The sequence below is a fragment of the Protobothrops mucrosquamatus genome, unplaced genomic scaffold (assembly GCF_001527695.2).
Source record: "Protobothrops mucrosquamatus isolate PMUCROS unplaced genomic scaffold, P.Mucros_1.0 scaffold395, whole genome shotgun sequence".
In the NCBI taxonomy this organism is placed as follows: Eukaryota; Metazoa; Chordata; class Lepidosauria; order Squamata; family Viperidae; genus Protobothrops; species Protobothrops mucrosquamatus.
The window spans coordinates 283,213-298,784 of record NW_015386726.1 but is presented as its reverse complement, the minus strand read 5'-3'; the positions used below and the strand labels follow the sequence as shown (position 1 = coordinate 298,784).

Here is a 15,572-nt window from a genome sequence, read left to right as displayed (position 1 = left end):
ACAAAGAATTTGAGGGAAGTACCATTTCCTCAGGATAAGTGCCCAGTTCCAGGAAGGACCTCGGAACCTGAAAAATACCGGCAAGGAAGAGGAATTGAGTACAGGATATAAGAGAAACTGGGTTTTCATTTTGTGCCCACCATATTGCAAGACTTCTGTGTCTTATTAGTGGGGATGGAAGAGGGCAATGGAAGAGCTATTCAACGTCTGGGAGAACACAAGAACAATTCCTCTCATGAAGTTGTCTAAACATCTTGTGTTATTAACCTCCAACACTCTCTCAGGCAGACAGTTAAGAATTCAAGCAGATTAAAATCCATCTATTTTTCCCAAGAGGAGTGTCTCTCACCTGGCACCCTCTCTGTTCCTCCTCTTCCACCTGGTTTAGCAGGAAGCCTTCGGCTAGGGCCACCGCCTGGCAACTGGTCTCTGGTTGGCACTCCCGCACCCAGCGCTGCATCTCTCCAGGCAGGACAGTCAGAAACTGCTCCAAGATCACCCGGTCCAATATCTGAGCCTTGGTGTGCTTCTCGGGCTGCAACCACCCCCAGCAAAGGTGGTGAAGGCGGCTGCAAAGCTCTCGTGGCCCCTCAGCCTCCTGAAAGGGGTTGTTTCTGAAGTACCAATGCTGGATCTCAGAACTAAGAGCTTCCTGCAGGATCTTCTGCTCGGGTCCTACCCACACCTCCCCATAGCTTTCAACCTGAGCAGAAGCAGAGCCTTTTCCTACTCTGTCCCAGGCTGGCTGGTTTGCATCCATTTCCAGCCTCCTCTGACAGGAATCCACAAGGGCCCTGAAGATCTTCTGGGTCTCCAAAGGTCTTTTCGGATCTGGGATCTGAACGAGTTGCACAGCGAGGCCAGGAGAAGTTTTTCAAGCCATTCAGCCCTCAAATGGCCTCCCAACTATTATATCTAAGCTGAAAAAGAAAAGGTCAGGAATTACACAGAATATCCCTCTCACTGAGAAATTGTGGTCATTTAATCTAAATCAAAGCAACTGATTTTGGAGTGGGGCAAAATTAATGTTTCTTTAATTGATTTTGGAGGAGGCTGCATCTCGCAAGAACCTGGAAGAATGTGTTTGGAAAACAATTATCTGAAAGGCTTAAAACTAAAATTGGAAAGAGAAGAGTTGAATCTTTAGGGTCTAACCCCCAAACATAAACCCACAATAAACAATCAGACAACAAGAAAAGGAGTGGTGAGAAGAAAGGTGAAGTCAGGTATAAAACAGGAGAAGATGGATCCAGGAAACTTGAAATCAATACCTGTGAAAATCCTGGAAGAGAATCAAGCAGTGGATTTGTGAGCATCTAGAAGCCACCATTACCAGAAGCCAGCATGAGTTTGTCAAAAACAGGTCATGCCAGACAAACCTTATTTTCTTCTTTGATAAGGGGCTGCCACAGAGAAGAGGGAGTCAAGCTATTTTCCAAAGCACCTGAAGGCAAGACAAGAAGCAACGGGTGGAAACTAACCAAAGAGAGAAGCAACCTAGAACTAAGGAGAAACTTCCTGACAGTGAGAACAATTAACCAGTGGAACAACCTGCCTCCAGAAGCGGTGAATGCTCCAACACTGGAGGTTTTTAAGAAGAGTCTAGACAGCCATTTGTCTGAAATGGTATAGGGTTTCCTGCCTGAGCAGGGGGTTGGACTTGATGACCTCCAAGGTCCCTTCCAACTTTATTATTATTGTTGTTGTTGTTGTTACTAAATTAGCAGATCAGGGGAACAACGTAAATACAGTATACTTAGGGATTTGACAATAAAGGTTATCTTATCTCTCTTATCTGGATTTGACAAAGTAGACCTCAGCCTACTTCTTTGCTAAGATAGAACAATGTTACCACCAGGCGGATTCGCAGTTGGCTGACCAACTGCGCTTAGTATGTAGTCCTCAGTGGAACTATATCTACACAGAGGGAAGCGTGCAGTGGGATACCTCAAAGTTCAGTTTTGGGGGTCAGTACTCTTCAACATGTTCCTAAATTATCTAGAAGAGAGGATAGAACAGGAGCTCATCAAATTTGCAGATGACACCAAATTCGGGAGAATTGCTAACATTCTGGAAGATAGACTGAAGATTCAGAGGGAACTTGAGAGACTTGAGCATTCGACACTAGTCAATAAGATCCAGTACAAACAAGATGAAGTTCAGTGGCGAGAAAAGTAAGGTCCTGCACCTAGGCAGAAAAAATCAAATGCACAGATCTAGAACTGGCAGTAACTGGCTCAACAGCGGTAACTGTGAGGGGGAATCTACTGTAGGCGTCCTGGTGATTTAAGTAGGAGCCAGCAGTGGGCTGCAACTGCCAAAAAAGCAAACATAGTTCTAGGCTGCGTCCTCACTTGGAATACAGCATCCAGTTCTGGTTACCACAATACAAAAAAGAGGCTGAGATGCTAGAAAGACGGCAGAGAATAGCAATTGATAAGGGGTCTGCATAAGGGAGGGAAAGGGAACATTATAGCTGTCTTTCAGTACACGAGGAGCTGCTATAGAGAGACGGGGGACGACTTATTCTCCAAAACTCCTGTGGGTAGGACAAGAAGCAATGGATGGGAACTTGTTCAACAGAGATTCAACCTGAAACTAAGCAGAAATTTCCTGAAAGTGAGAACGACTAATCAATGGAATAGCTTGTGTCCTGGAGTTGTGGGTGCAGTGGAGGTTTTCAAGGAAAGATTGGATGATTAGGCGACTGGAGGCTAAAGCATATAAGGAACGGTTGCTGGAATTGGGTATGTCTAGTTTAATGAAGAGAAGGATGAGGGGGGACATGATAGCAGTGTTCCAATATCTCAGGGGCTGCCCCAAAGAAGAGGGAGTCAAGCTATTTTCCAAAGCGCCCGAAGGCAGGACAAGAAGCAACGGATGGAAATTAATCAAGGAGAGAAGCAACCTAGAACTAAGGAGAAACTTCCTGACAGTTAGAACAATTAACCAGTGGAACAACCTGCCTCCAGAAGTGGTGAATGCTCCAACACTGTAAGTTTTTAAGAAGAGACTGGGCAGTCATTTGTCCGAAATGGTATAGGGTTTCCTGCCTGAGCAGGGGGTTGGACTAGATGACCTCCAAGGTCCCTTCCAACTTTATTGTTGTTGTTGTTGTTGTTGTTATTACCATTCATCAGAGATGATATAAGGCAGGGGTCTTCAAACTTGGCCCTTTTATGACTTGTGGACTTCAACTCCCAGAATTCCTCAGCCAGGCATGTTGGCTGAGGAATTCTGGGGGTTGAAGTTCACAAGTCATAAAAGGGCCAAATTTGAAGACCTCTGATATGAGGTCTCCTGCCATGGGCAGTGGTTTGAACTAGAAGACCTTCAAGGTCCCTTCCAGACCTATGAGTCTGAAAAGATGTTTCAGCTCAGTGTCCCAAAGATGCTTTTTCACGCTGCAACTGGACTTTGTTTTTCCTTTGAAGACGTTTCACTTCTCATCCAAGAAGCTTCTTCAGCTCTGACTGGATGGTGGGGAGTGGAAGGATCCAGTCAGAGCCGAAGGAAAAACAAGAAAATCCAGTTGCCTCGTGAAAAAAACATCTTTGGGACAACCATGACCTGGATGGCCGAGAACGGCTGCTGGAATTGGGTATGTCTAGTTTAACGAAGAGAAGGACGAGGGGGGACATGATAGCAGTGTTCCAATATCTCAGGGGCTGCCCCAAAGAAGAGGGAGTCAAGCTGTTCTCCAAAGCACCTGAAGGCAGGACAAGAAGCAACGGGTGGAAACTAACCAAAGAGAGAAGCAATCTAGAACTAAGGAGAAACTTCCTGACAGTGAGAACAATTAACCAGTGGAACCACCTGCCTCCAGAAGCGGTGAATGCTCCAACACTGGAAGTTTTTAAGAAGAGACTGGACAGCCCTTTGTCCGAAATGGTGTAGGGTTTCCTGCCTGAGCAGGGGGTTGGACTAGATGACCTCCAAGGTCCCTTCCAACTTTATTATTATTATTATTATTAACCTCTCATAGACTTTCAGACGGGGGCAATGTCTGTCCTCCCTCAGCCCCTCCTCCCCTTGGAGACCAACACAATTTTGGGGAGGGTGTTCTGTGGAGGTGTAGCTGAGGTCTACTAACAACAGTAAAAATATGGGGGGGGGCTTAGAGCACTGCGAACAGTTGCATTTGAGCCACAGAATTGGTCCTTTGCACCCACACCCCAAAAAAGCTTGAAATGGGACCGTTTGCAAGGAGTGGAGGAGTGCCCCTTTCCCGGATGCTTTTTTTGCTACAAATCTGGGAAGCAAACCCAGTTTATGCAAAATGTAAGCCAGTGGTGCTTTAAGCTTCCTCTCCTCCCCCCAACCCTTCCCCTCCCTTCCTCCCTCCCCAGTGCCGGATCTCTTGCATGCACAGCCAAGAGCAGGAATGGGGGGGGGTCTCCCCCTCCTTACCAGCCTCGCGATTCGGAGTCCACCAATCATTCCGGGGTTCCCCTTCTCACCACTGGCTCCGAGAGTGTTTGCAGGATAGAACCGCACTTTCCTCTCTTCCTTGCAAGAACCGGCCGGGTATGCTCTGCCTACGGGTGGAGAAGGGGGTAGTTTCCCCCCCCCCCATCCCCCACCTTGCCCGCTCCCCAAGATACTCAGGGTGCAACTCACTGCCGGTTCTCCCCAGCCAGACAGGCGCCAGCGCATGCGCAGTGACGCTCGCTGAGTCGGCAGGGCTGGCAGGGCCCGGCCCTCTAGTGGCAACATCGTGTACGCGGGCCAATCGATCTGTCCCTCCCGCCTCTTTTTGAGCCGGGGGTGGGGGCATTTCTGATGGCATTCGTTTTAGCGGGGGGGGGGGTCATGGCAAAAAAAAAGGAGGCGTTGCACAATAGTGTTGGATTCAGGCAGTCCTCGACTTACGATCACAATTGAGCCCAAAATTTATGTTGTTCAGTGAGACCTTTGTTAAGTGAGATATATCCCATTTTAGGACATTTCTTGCCACTGTTGTTAAATGAATCAGTGCAATTGATAAGTTAAGCAGGCTAGGCTAGAACAGAACAGAATAACAGTTGGAAGGGACCTTGGAGGTCTTCTAGTCTAACCCCCTGCTCAGGCAGGGAACTCTATACCATTTCAGACAAATGGTTGTCCAGTCTCTTCTTAATAATAATAATAATAATAATAATAATAATAATAATAATAATAATAATAATAATAATAATAATAATAATAATAATAGTAAAGTTGGAAGGAACCTTGAAGGTCATCTAGTCCAACCCCCTGCTCAGGCAGGAAACCTTATACCATTTCGGACAAATGGCTGTCCAGTCTCTTCTGAAAAACTTCCAGTGTTGGAGCATCACAGCTTCTGGAGGCAGGTTGTTCCACTGGTTAATTGTTCTAACTGTCAGGAAATTTCTCCTTAGTTCTAGGTTGCTTCTCCCTTTCGTTAGTTTCCATCCGTTGCTTCTTGTCCTGCCTTCAGGTGCTTTGGAGAATAGCTTGACTCCCTCTTCTTTGTGGCAGCAACTGAGATATTGGAACACTGCTATCATGTCCCCCCCTCGTCCTTCTCTTCATTAAACTAGACATACCCAATTCCAGCAACCATTCCTTATATGTTTTAGCCTCCAGTCCCCTAATTATCTTTGTTGCTCTTCTCTGCACTCTTTAGCTTATCTTTAAGTGATTGTCCACTGTAAGGTCCCTCTTACAGTTACTACTGTAACCTGGTTGTTAAGTGAATCTGTCTTCCCTCGTTGACCTTGCTCGTCAGAAAGCTGCAAAAAAATGATCATGTGACCCCAATATGCTGCAATGGTCGTAAGTATGAACCAGTTGTCAAGCATCTGAATTTTGATCATATGATCATGGAGATGCAGCAAAGGTTGTACCTATGAAAAATGGTAATAAGTCACTTTTGCAGTGCCACTGTAACTCTGAACGGTCACTAAATGAACTGTTGTTAAGTTGAGGGCCACCTGTTAACATGAGTGTAGCTTCAAGCTCCGTTCTTCCCAGGAAGCCATCTGTCCAAGCCCTGCTTGCTACATCAACATGCTGGGGTATTTGCCCGACAGCCCTCCCGCCTATTTGAAGAGTCTCCTGCAAGAGACCTCCATGCTTCAAGTGGTGGGCTGTTCCCTTGGCTAAAGCCTTGTCTGGTCAGGAAATTTCTCCCAACCACTTGCCTGAAGCTGCTTCCTTGGATTTTTCATCTACTGGTATTTCTCCTGCTGAGAGAATTGATTCCCTCTTGGATCATGGGACATTTTCTCTGTCACATTTGCGTGCCAAGTGCTATCTACAGGCACAGAGGGATCGACCTCGGCCAAGGGGTGTCACGTAGAAGCCACTTGAACATTACAACCCTCGCTGTGCATCTCCTACAATTTTAGATGTCAATCCGCTAGAACAGACATGTCAAACACAAGGCCTGGGGGCCAGATGCGGCCCGCAAAGTGGTTTCATGTGGCCCATGAAGCCATCCTGGAAACAGTGAGGGAACGGCCCGCGCTGCCTTGGCCCTGGCCCAGGCTGGCCGGGAGCCAATGTACAATTTTGTGGTGGCCATCTATGCTGAAACGCATTCAGTCTTAGCTCCACAAGGCCGTCTAGAAACAGTGAGGAACCAGCCCCTGCCGCGTTGGCCCCGCCCCCTGGGTGCATGCTGGGGAGGTGTCACACTTTGTGAGGAATGAAGAAATGGACCATTCCTTGGTGCTTGCCCCGGTCCCACCCCCTTCTGCCAGAGACCCTCAGATCTATCCCACTCCTGCCCAGGCCCCCACAGGCACCCTTGACCTGAATGATGTAGAACTGGCCACGCCCACCCAGTAGGCCACACCCACTCCATCCACGCCCACCCAGTAGGCTGCACCCACCCTGACCACACACCCTCGCCCCCCCAGGGCAATCGCAATGCTGATGCGGCCCTCAATGAAATTGAGTTTGACACCCCTGCGCTAGAATAATGGGATTTCGACATCTCAGCAATACTTGCCTTCCCTAGACATTGCTTTGCTTGAGACCCACCTGCCTTCTCTTGGGGACAGCCCAGTTTAACACAGAACGGTCTTGAGTTGTGTCTGTAGACAATTTGGCTAGCTAAGGTCGAAGGTTCCTTCTCTGAGCTTGTGGATTGGTTTCCGAATGTTTTGTTACCAGGCTAAGTAACATTTTCAGTGGAATTGGGGGGATGTCAGTGTTCTTCTGTTGATAAGAGCTTCAGGTGTGGCTGTGTCAAGTGAGGGTCTTGTGATGGGGAGGTTACCTCAGGTCAAGATCATTGGGAGGTGAACTGCTGGGGGGAGAGGGGGCTTGGGTGAGTTGATTGAGGGTCGGTGCTGTTTCTGGTTGGCTATGCGGTCAATTTGGATTCTGAGGGCTTCGTAGGCAGGTTGTAAGTCGATGTGTCTGTTGATGATATTGCTGGGTGGAGTGCCAGGCTTTGATGACCTCTCAAGAGTGGCGGGTGATAGCGTGGCCAATTATTTTAACTGGTGTTGTTTGGTGTCGATGTGTATAGAGATCTTCTTATAAACAGAAGAACACCAATGTTAACATCCCCTAAACTCTGCTGAAGATGTTACCTAGCCTGGTAACGAAACATTTGGAAACTAACCCATAAGCTCAGAGAACGAACCTTCACCCTCATCCTACACATATTGGCCACGATTGCAAATCTGACTAGCTTCTGACTAGCTTTTTCCCCATGGGAAAAAAAGACTTTGCTCAGAGACAGATGACATGACAGAAGGGAGGATTCCAATTGGTGTTTTCTCTCCCCCCCCAATTCCACTTCTGAGGTTGGAAGCATCGGGTGTCTCCTCTCTTGTGGGGAGGGGGGGCTAGTGGTAAGCATCCATGGGTTGTGTTGGGGTCCTCTGTTGTTATTGGTGGGGGTGCTGTCCAGGGTCCCTAGAAGGGAGAAAGGAGCCCCCCTGGTTAGCAGGGTGGTGGTGGGAGGGACCATTGATGCTGGTGGGGGCGGAAGGGGGGAGAAAGGAAGTGGGACACCGCCAGGGGAGATGGGGGAAAGGTTGCAGGGCAAGGGAGGCGGGAGCATGAGAGACTCTTGGCCACACCCTTCCCAGTGCGCAGAAAAAGATGGTCCAGAGACGGCTGGCTAGGGGGAGGAGAAAGAGGCACCGCTCAGGGAAGCACTGCCATTGGGGGTCTTTGGGGATCCTCAGGGACAGACTCTCCTCTTCTCTCGGTTGGATTCTGAATTAGGCCTCCTTCTGGGTCCCTCCTCTCCCTCAGGGGCCCCCTCCACACACCCCTTTCAAGAGCCCCTTTCCAGCCCCGAGACTCTTGGGGGCCCATCACATTGAAATGCACTGAAGTGTCCCTGATTTAGGCAGGCCGAATAAAAAATCCCAACCCAAAATGAGAAAGGCCACAATTGGGGAGGGCATCCCCACTCAATTCAGCAGTTTCTCTGATGGGAATCCCCCCCCCCCAGTGAATCCCTGAGAGTCACCACATGGCTGAGATCGATCCCTGATCCCCTTCAAAGCCTCGACCTCCATTCGCCCCAAAGACCCCTCAAAATAATAATGGTCTCTCTTACATGTCTTCGTTTTCAATGAGAAACGGTGGGATTGCTGGCTGGAGAATAAGAAAACTTTGAATTAATATATTCTGTTAATATATTATTTAATTATATAGAATGGGAAGATAAATGTCTTCCCATTTAATACCCAGACACCCCACCCCACTCCTTGAAGGCCTACCACTTAAAGGCCAAATGTACGTTCAGACTATAGAAAGCGGCAAAAGGATTTCAGTTCTCTGGTTCCCATTTAAGTCCTTTGACATCGTAAAAGAAGAAGATATAGTTGCCTGAAGCACTCTGGATTTCTACAGATGTAAAATTGTATATTTAGGAAAATTATAAAGAGTGCCAAGATTTTAGAATGAGGAATGTTCCCACATTTTATAGGCTACAATTTATCTCGTTGCTTGCTTCTTTTCATAGATAAATCTACCTTGCTAATGCTTTGCTCATTCCATGGTTTTCTATGCATCATTGTGCAACATGAAACTGAGTCAGATCTGAACTCATTCCACCTCCTTCTACCACTTTCTAACTTTTTATTATCCACACCCCCTCCCCCCCAATAAGTTCTCCTACATATTTAACTGGCTTCTTCATTTAGCTTTTTTGTTTAACATGTATTAAGTAGGGCATCGTTTAAAATGTGCCACAATTGTTTCCAATAATTTATTAACCTTTCAAAATTAGAAAGTTGCTAATAATCAGAAAACACTTTTTAAAAAGCTGTATTAAGATACTGTTGAAGGAAAAATCTTTATCAAGGTCCAGTCCAAGCCAGGAATAGATAACATGGAGACTGCTTTAGAAAAAAGATTGTGGTTTATTGAAGAGGAGAGCCAGACAGAAAGATGACTCTGGAAAAAGACTGACCACATGTAGCAGGGAGTGGGTTTTTATACCTTCTGGGGCTCTTGAGGTTGTTTCCTGTTCCTGTTTGAGGCTTTGTATTTCCTGTGTCATGTACTTTGACCTGAGTCTCAGTGTGCCAGTCTGGTATTCTGATGATGGTGGGTTAATCCTATTATGTCCCAAAGGTCATATCCTGCTTCCCTGGGGCTGGGGCTGATGACTGTTGGGTTTTTTTGGTGTGAGGGTTTGTTGATTCTAAGGATCTTTCTTTCTAATCCCAGTTTCCTGACTCCAATCTTTCTGACAAGATTATCACATCTGCATTTCTGCAGACCTGGTTTCTGTCTGGGGCAGAGAGACTGGGGGGGGGGGGTTTCTACCTTTAAAATCCTTTGGGGAAATATATTCTGCCTTTTTAATATTTCCCAAAATATTTCTTTCTCCAGATTCTTCCCACAATACAAAGCACAAAGTCATATTCATGCTAGTAAGAGTTTTCTCCAAAACTATAAATGCTACAGTCCCCTAACGTGTCAAGTATAACTGACCTTTCTCATCAACTTGGTACCACAAAATGATGTAGAGACACTAAACTGACATTTGAATATCATGAGAAATAGAAAATATGGTACTGATTACTTTAATCTGAGAAACTGAGCAATGAATAATTTAAATCAAGCAATTTAAGTCCTTTTTTAAAAAAAAAACATTGCTCATATGGACTGTACATATACACATTTGCTCCTACAGTACACTGTTAGATCAATAAAGCCATTTATAAAGTCTCTTTCAACTGGGTTAATGCAATTTTGCACCAGACTGGACTGTACATATAAACATTTGGGAGACATTTTCACTTGTAAACTTAACTTAAATACTGTGCTACATGATTAAAGACCAGTATTTTCAACACAATTAGAGCTAAAATGAATATGCACACATACATTTTCCCTTGCTTTGCTTGCATACAGCAATTCTTCACAAAGCCTGGAGGTTGATCCCAGACTCACTTCAGATGTTGCTTCTGCCTAAATAAAGCAGCTTGACCAAGCAGACATTTTGGAGTAATGAGAGGGGCAATTGTTTAACAGATTTTCTTGAGCGGGACCTTACCTTTGAATAGGTAATACCTCTGGAATTAAGAACTCTATTCTCGGACCTTTCCAAAATCCAAATACATTTATTCAGCTGCTCCTATAATCCTCTGAAAGAAGGAAGACGGTTCTCCACATTTTTCCACAGATGTTATTCTTTTTACATTGCATATCTTTAGGTGGTTTGATATCAACGATACTTTTACACAAATTAAGGACACTTCAGTTCCTAAAGGGATTTCCGTCCTGTACGTATCCATGATGTGGGTCATATTAATATGGGAAATAAGTTGATTGCTTTCCACAGGATATTTTTCTGCCCTCTGGATTCTTTCTTGAGAAGCTTCCTGTTTTCACCAAAAACTCTTTCCGCATTGCAAACATTTCTATTTCTCCCCTGTGTGGATCCTCGACTTATGGGAAGTAAGGCGTCTTTTTAATCTGAAGCTCTTCCCACACCCTGTGCACTGATGCAATTTCTTCTGTGTGTGAGAACTAATGTGCTAAGTAAGGGAGCTGCTTGAACTCAAACTCTTCTCACATTCATTGCATACATACAATTTCTCTCCCATGTGGATCCTGTTATAGGAAGTAAGGGCACGGTTCTCACTGAAGCTCTTTCCACATTCCAGGCATTTATAGGGTTTCTCTCCTGTGTGGGTCCTTTTATGGTAAGTCAGATGGCCATTACCAGTGAAGGTCTTTCCACAGTCTGTGCATTTATAAGGTTTTCCCCCTGTACGGATCCTGTTATGGCAAGTAAGTTGAGTGCTTTGGCTGAAGCTCTTCCCACAGTCTAGACATTTTTAGGGTTTCTCTCCTGTGTGGATCCTTTTATGAGAAGTAAGAGACGTCTTTATAGAGAAGCTCTTTCCACACTCCAGGCATGTATAGAGTTTCTCTCCCGTGTGGATCCGTTTATGGTGCTTCAGGTGACTGCTGTTTTTGAAGCTCTTTCCACATTCCAAGCATTTATAGGGTTTCTCTTCTGCGTGGGTCCTTTTATGGTAAGTCAGATGGCCACTGCTAGCGAAGGTCTTCCCACAGTCTGTGCATTTATAAGGTTTTTCCCCTGTATGGATCCTGTTATGGTAACTAAGTTGACTTCTTTGGCTGAAGCTCTTTCCACATTCCAGGCATAGATAAGGTTTCTCTCCAGTATGGATTCTTTTATGGTAGGTCAGGTGACTGCTGGTTTTGAAGCTCTTTCCACACTCCATGCATTTATAGGGTTCTTCTCCTGTGTGGAACCGTTTATGGGAAGCAAGGGCACTCTGTCCACCGAAGCTCTTTCCACACTCCATGCATTTATACGGTTTTTCTCCAGTATGAATCCTTTTATGGGAAGCAAGGTCACCGCTTTGCCTAAAGGTCTTCCCGCACTCTAGGCATTTATAGGGTTTTTCTCCTGTGTGGATCCGTTTATGAGAAGTAAGAGAACACTTTACACGGAAGCTCTTTCCACACTCCAGGCATTTATAGGGTTTCTCTCCTGTATGGATCCTTGCATGGGAAGCAAGGACACCACTTTGCCTAAAGCTCTTCCCACACTCCATGCATTTAAAGGGTTTCTCTCCCGCATGGATCAATTTATGCTTAGTAAAAGAAGTGTTCATCCTGAAGGTTTTTCCACAGTCTACACATTTATATGGTTTTCCCCCTGAATGGGTTTTTCTATGGGATATCAGGGAACTACTAGTGCTGAAGCTCTTCCCGCACTGTATACATTTAAAGAGTTTTTCTCCTGTGTGGATCCGTTTATGGGAAGCAAGGGAACTGCATGTCCTGAAGGGTTTTCCACACTCTGTGCATTTATAAGGTTTTTCACCTGAATGGATCCTTTTGTGGCAGGTCAGTTGATCCCTATTTCTATAGCTCTCTCCACACTCAATACACTTATAGGGTTTCTCTCCCGTATGAATCCTTTTATGGGAAGCAAGGCCACCACTCTGCCTAAAGCTCTTCCCGCACTCTAGGCATTTAAACGGTTTCTCTCCCGCATGGATCAATTTATGCGTAGTAAAAGAATTGTTCGTCCTGAAGGTTTTTCCACACTCTACACATTTATAGGGTTTTTCCCCTGAATGGATCCTTCTATGGCATATCAGGTAACTACTAGTGCTGAAGCTCTTTCCACACTCCATGCATTTATAGGGTTTCTCTCCTGTATGGATCCTTTTATGGGAAGCAAGGACACCACGTTGCCTAAAGCTCTTCCCACACTCCATGCATTTAAAGGGTTTCTCTCCCGTATGAATCAATTTATGCCTAGTAAAAGATCCCTTTCTCCTGAAGGTTTTTCCACAATCTACGCATTTATAGGGTTTTTCCCCTGAATGGATCCTTCTATGGCATATCAGGTAACTACAAGTCCTGAAGCTCTTCCCACACTGTATGCATTTAAAGGGTTTTTCTCCAGTATGGATCCTTCTATGGGAAGTAAAGGAACTCTTTACACTGAACCTTTTACCACAGTCCACACATCTATAAGGTTTTTCCCCTGTATGGATCCTTTTATGGGATTTGACACACTCCATGTTCCGGAAGCTCTTTGTACACTCTAGGCACTCATAGGGCTTTTCTCTGGTGTGGATCTTTTCATGGAAAGTAAAGGAACTGTTTGAACTGAATCTTTTCCCACAGACCGTGCACTTATAGGGCTTTCCCCCTGACTGTATTATTTTATGGGAAGTTAGATTGCCTCTCCACCCAAAGCTTTTTCCACAGTCCACACCTCTGTAGGGTTCCTCCGTTGCCTGTGTCATTTTATGGGGACTAAGTTTATTACTGCTGAAGCTCTTTCCAGTTTTGTAGTGATTACTAAAATTGGGGTTTGCTTTGAATCTTTTTCTTCTTTGACATTTCCCCGTATTTTCTTTGGAGTCACCTTTGGTCAGGAAGCAATCCATTTCCACACATTCAAGAATAGATTTTTCTCTCCAAGTGTGCTTCTCTTCACGTTTCCTCATCTCCTGTTTATTTGTAGGTGCCTCTTCAGGTATTTCAATTTTGATTATTTGCAATGGCACTAACTTTGGCTCTTGGTGATTTTCCTTCTTCGCGTCCAATGCTTGAGGGGGAAGAAAAATGAATTAGAATAATCCACAATGTACAATTTGCTTTCTCAATGCATAGATTTATCTATTACTGGGCATCTGTGGAGAAAGAAACAGGGGAAATGACAGTATGAATATTAATTATTAATATGCTCCAACATTGAAAGTTTTAAAGAAGAAACTGGACAGCCATTTGTCCGAAATGGTGTAGGGCTATCTGCCTGAGCAGGGGATTGGACCAGATGACCTCCAAGGTCCCTTCCAACTTTATTATTATTATTATTATTATTATTATTATTATTATTAATAATAATAATAATAATAATAATAATAATAATAATAATTATTATTATTATTATTATTATTATTATTATTATTATTATTATTTAAAAGACTAGCATGGCTGCTGATCTAATCCTCATTCTTGGCAGTTAAAAATTTAAAGCAAGAACATGTCTTGACGTCAGGATGTGGCACACAAATTATCTCACATATGATGCATCTAAGTTACATTCAATAAGACAACGTATGTCATTGCAACACGAACCAAGACAAAATTTGTTCCCAATTAGGTAATAGGCAAAAACATCCTCTCCCTCATCATCTTCCCAAAAGGTATGCAGTGATGACACAGGGCCCAGGATGACCACAAGACTGAATGTCAACCCTTGCCAGAATGATTGGTCAGCCCACTGATCTCTTTCTTCTAAATGAAATTGTGCTACTTAGAGCAGGGTTTTTCAACCTTTTCACCGATTGTACCACTTTTAGGATATGACAATATTCAAGTACCACCTAGCAAGGTGTCAAAAATTTGACCAAAAAAAAAAACCTGTTCAAAGTTGCAATTACACTGAAATGACTTATGACCATTTTTCACAGTTATGACCATTGCAGCATGCCCAGGGTCATGTGTTTTATATTTGGATGCTTTGCAACTGATTTATATTTATGATGGTCACAGTGTCCCAGGGTCATGTGATCCCCTTTTGCAACCTTTTGACAACCAAAGTCAATGGCAGGGCTGCTGGTGGCCAAGTGCTAAGGCAGGACTTCCCTCCCTCCTTCCCTGCCTCCCTCTTTCTCATGCCCATCCCCTTCTGAAGGAAGAATTTGAACACACACACCCCCAATATTTTCTCTCTTCCATATATTTATCAAACAAGGAAAAGCCTCCAGAGACAGAAAAGACAAGCTGCTGAGTGAAATAGCTTTAAAAGGCACATTCCCCTTTAAGAATTAGCTACTGGCTAGAAAGGAAAATTAAGGAGCCAGCAGCGGGCACTTAAGGAAGAAAAAAAATGTAGTAAGTAAGGCTGCTGGCTAAGGCAGCCTCCCCAAATGGCTCCATTCTTAAGTAAAGGAATGCTACAGGCAAAATCCATTCAGGAGAAAAATACTTCAAAATCCCTTGCAGCAAAACTTACAGCTAACAATAGCAGAGCAATAGAATTTAACAGGAGACATCAGCCATCAGCCAAACAGAAATTGCCAAACACTCCTTAAGAACACAAAGCCCACATTACACAAATCCCAGAACTTCAAAAGCACATAAGAATCCTTCCACTCTCCATCTCCCTCCCTCCGTGCCTCACCTCCAGCCAATGCTGCCTTTCTTCATTGTTGCCTTTCTTCACACGCTGGATCTAATTTTTGTCTCAGGCCAGTGGCAGAATGATCTGACAGTAGGGGAAATAGTTGTTGAGCCCTTGTCATGGTCAGATCATTCTCTCCTAAGGATGGACTTCCGGACCGCTCCCCCTCGCCGCAGGGAGACGGAACCGCCTAGATGGTTCCGTCCCAGGCGACTGATGGACCCTGAGAGGTTCCTGATGGAGCTTGGGCCATATCCGGATGATCTGGTCCACGACTCGGCGGAAAATCAGGCGGCGGCTTGGGAGACAACTGCCGCCGCAGCATTGGACCGAGTCGTGCCTTTGCGGCCTCTGACCCGACGTAGATCTCGACTGGCTCCCTGGTTTACCGGGGAGCTGAGAGAGATGAAACGTCGGAAAAGACGCCTAGAGAGCAGTTGGAGGGCCAGCCGAACCGAAT

General features: G+C 45.0%; 1 pseudogene; it reads right to left on the bottom strand.

Annotated features, from left to right (window-relative positions):
* Positions 1–15,572, bottom strand: part of LOC107287507 — a 31,347-nt pseudogene that overhangs the window by 4,290 nt on the left and 11,485 nt on the right.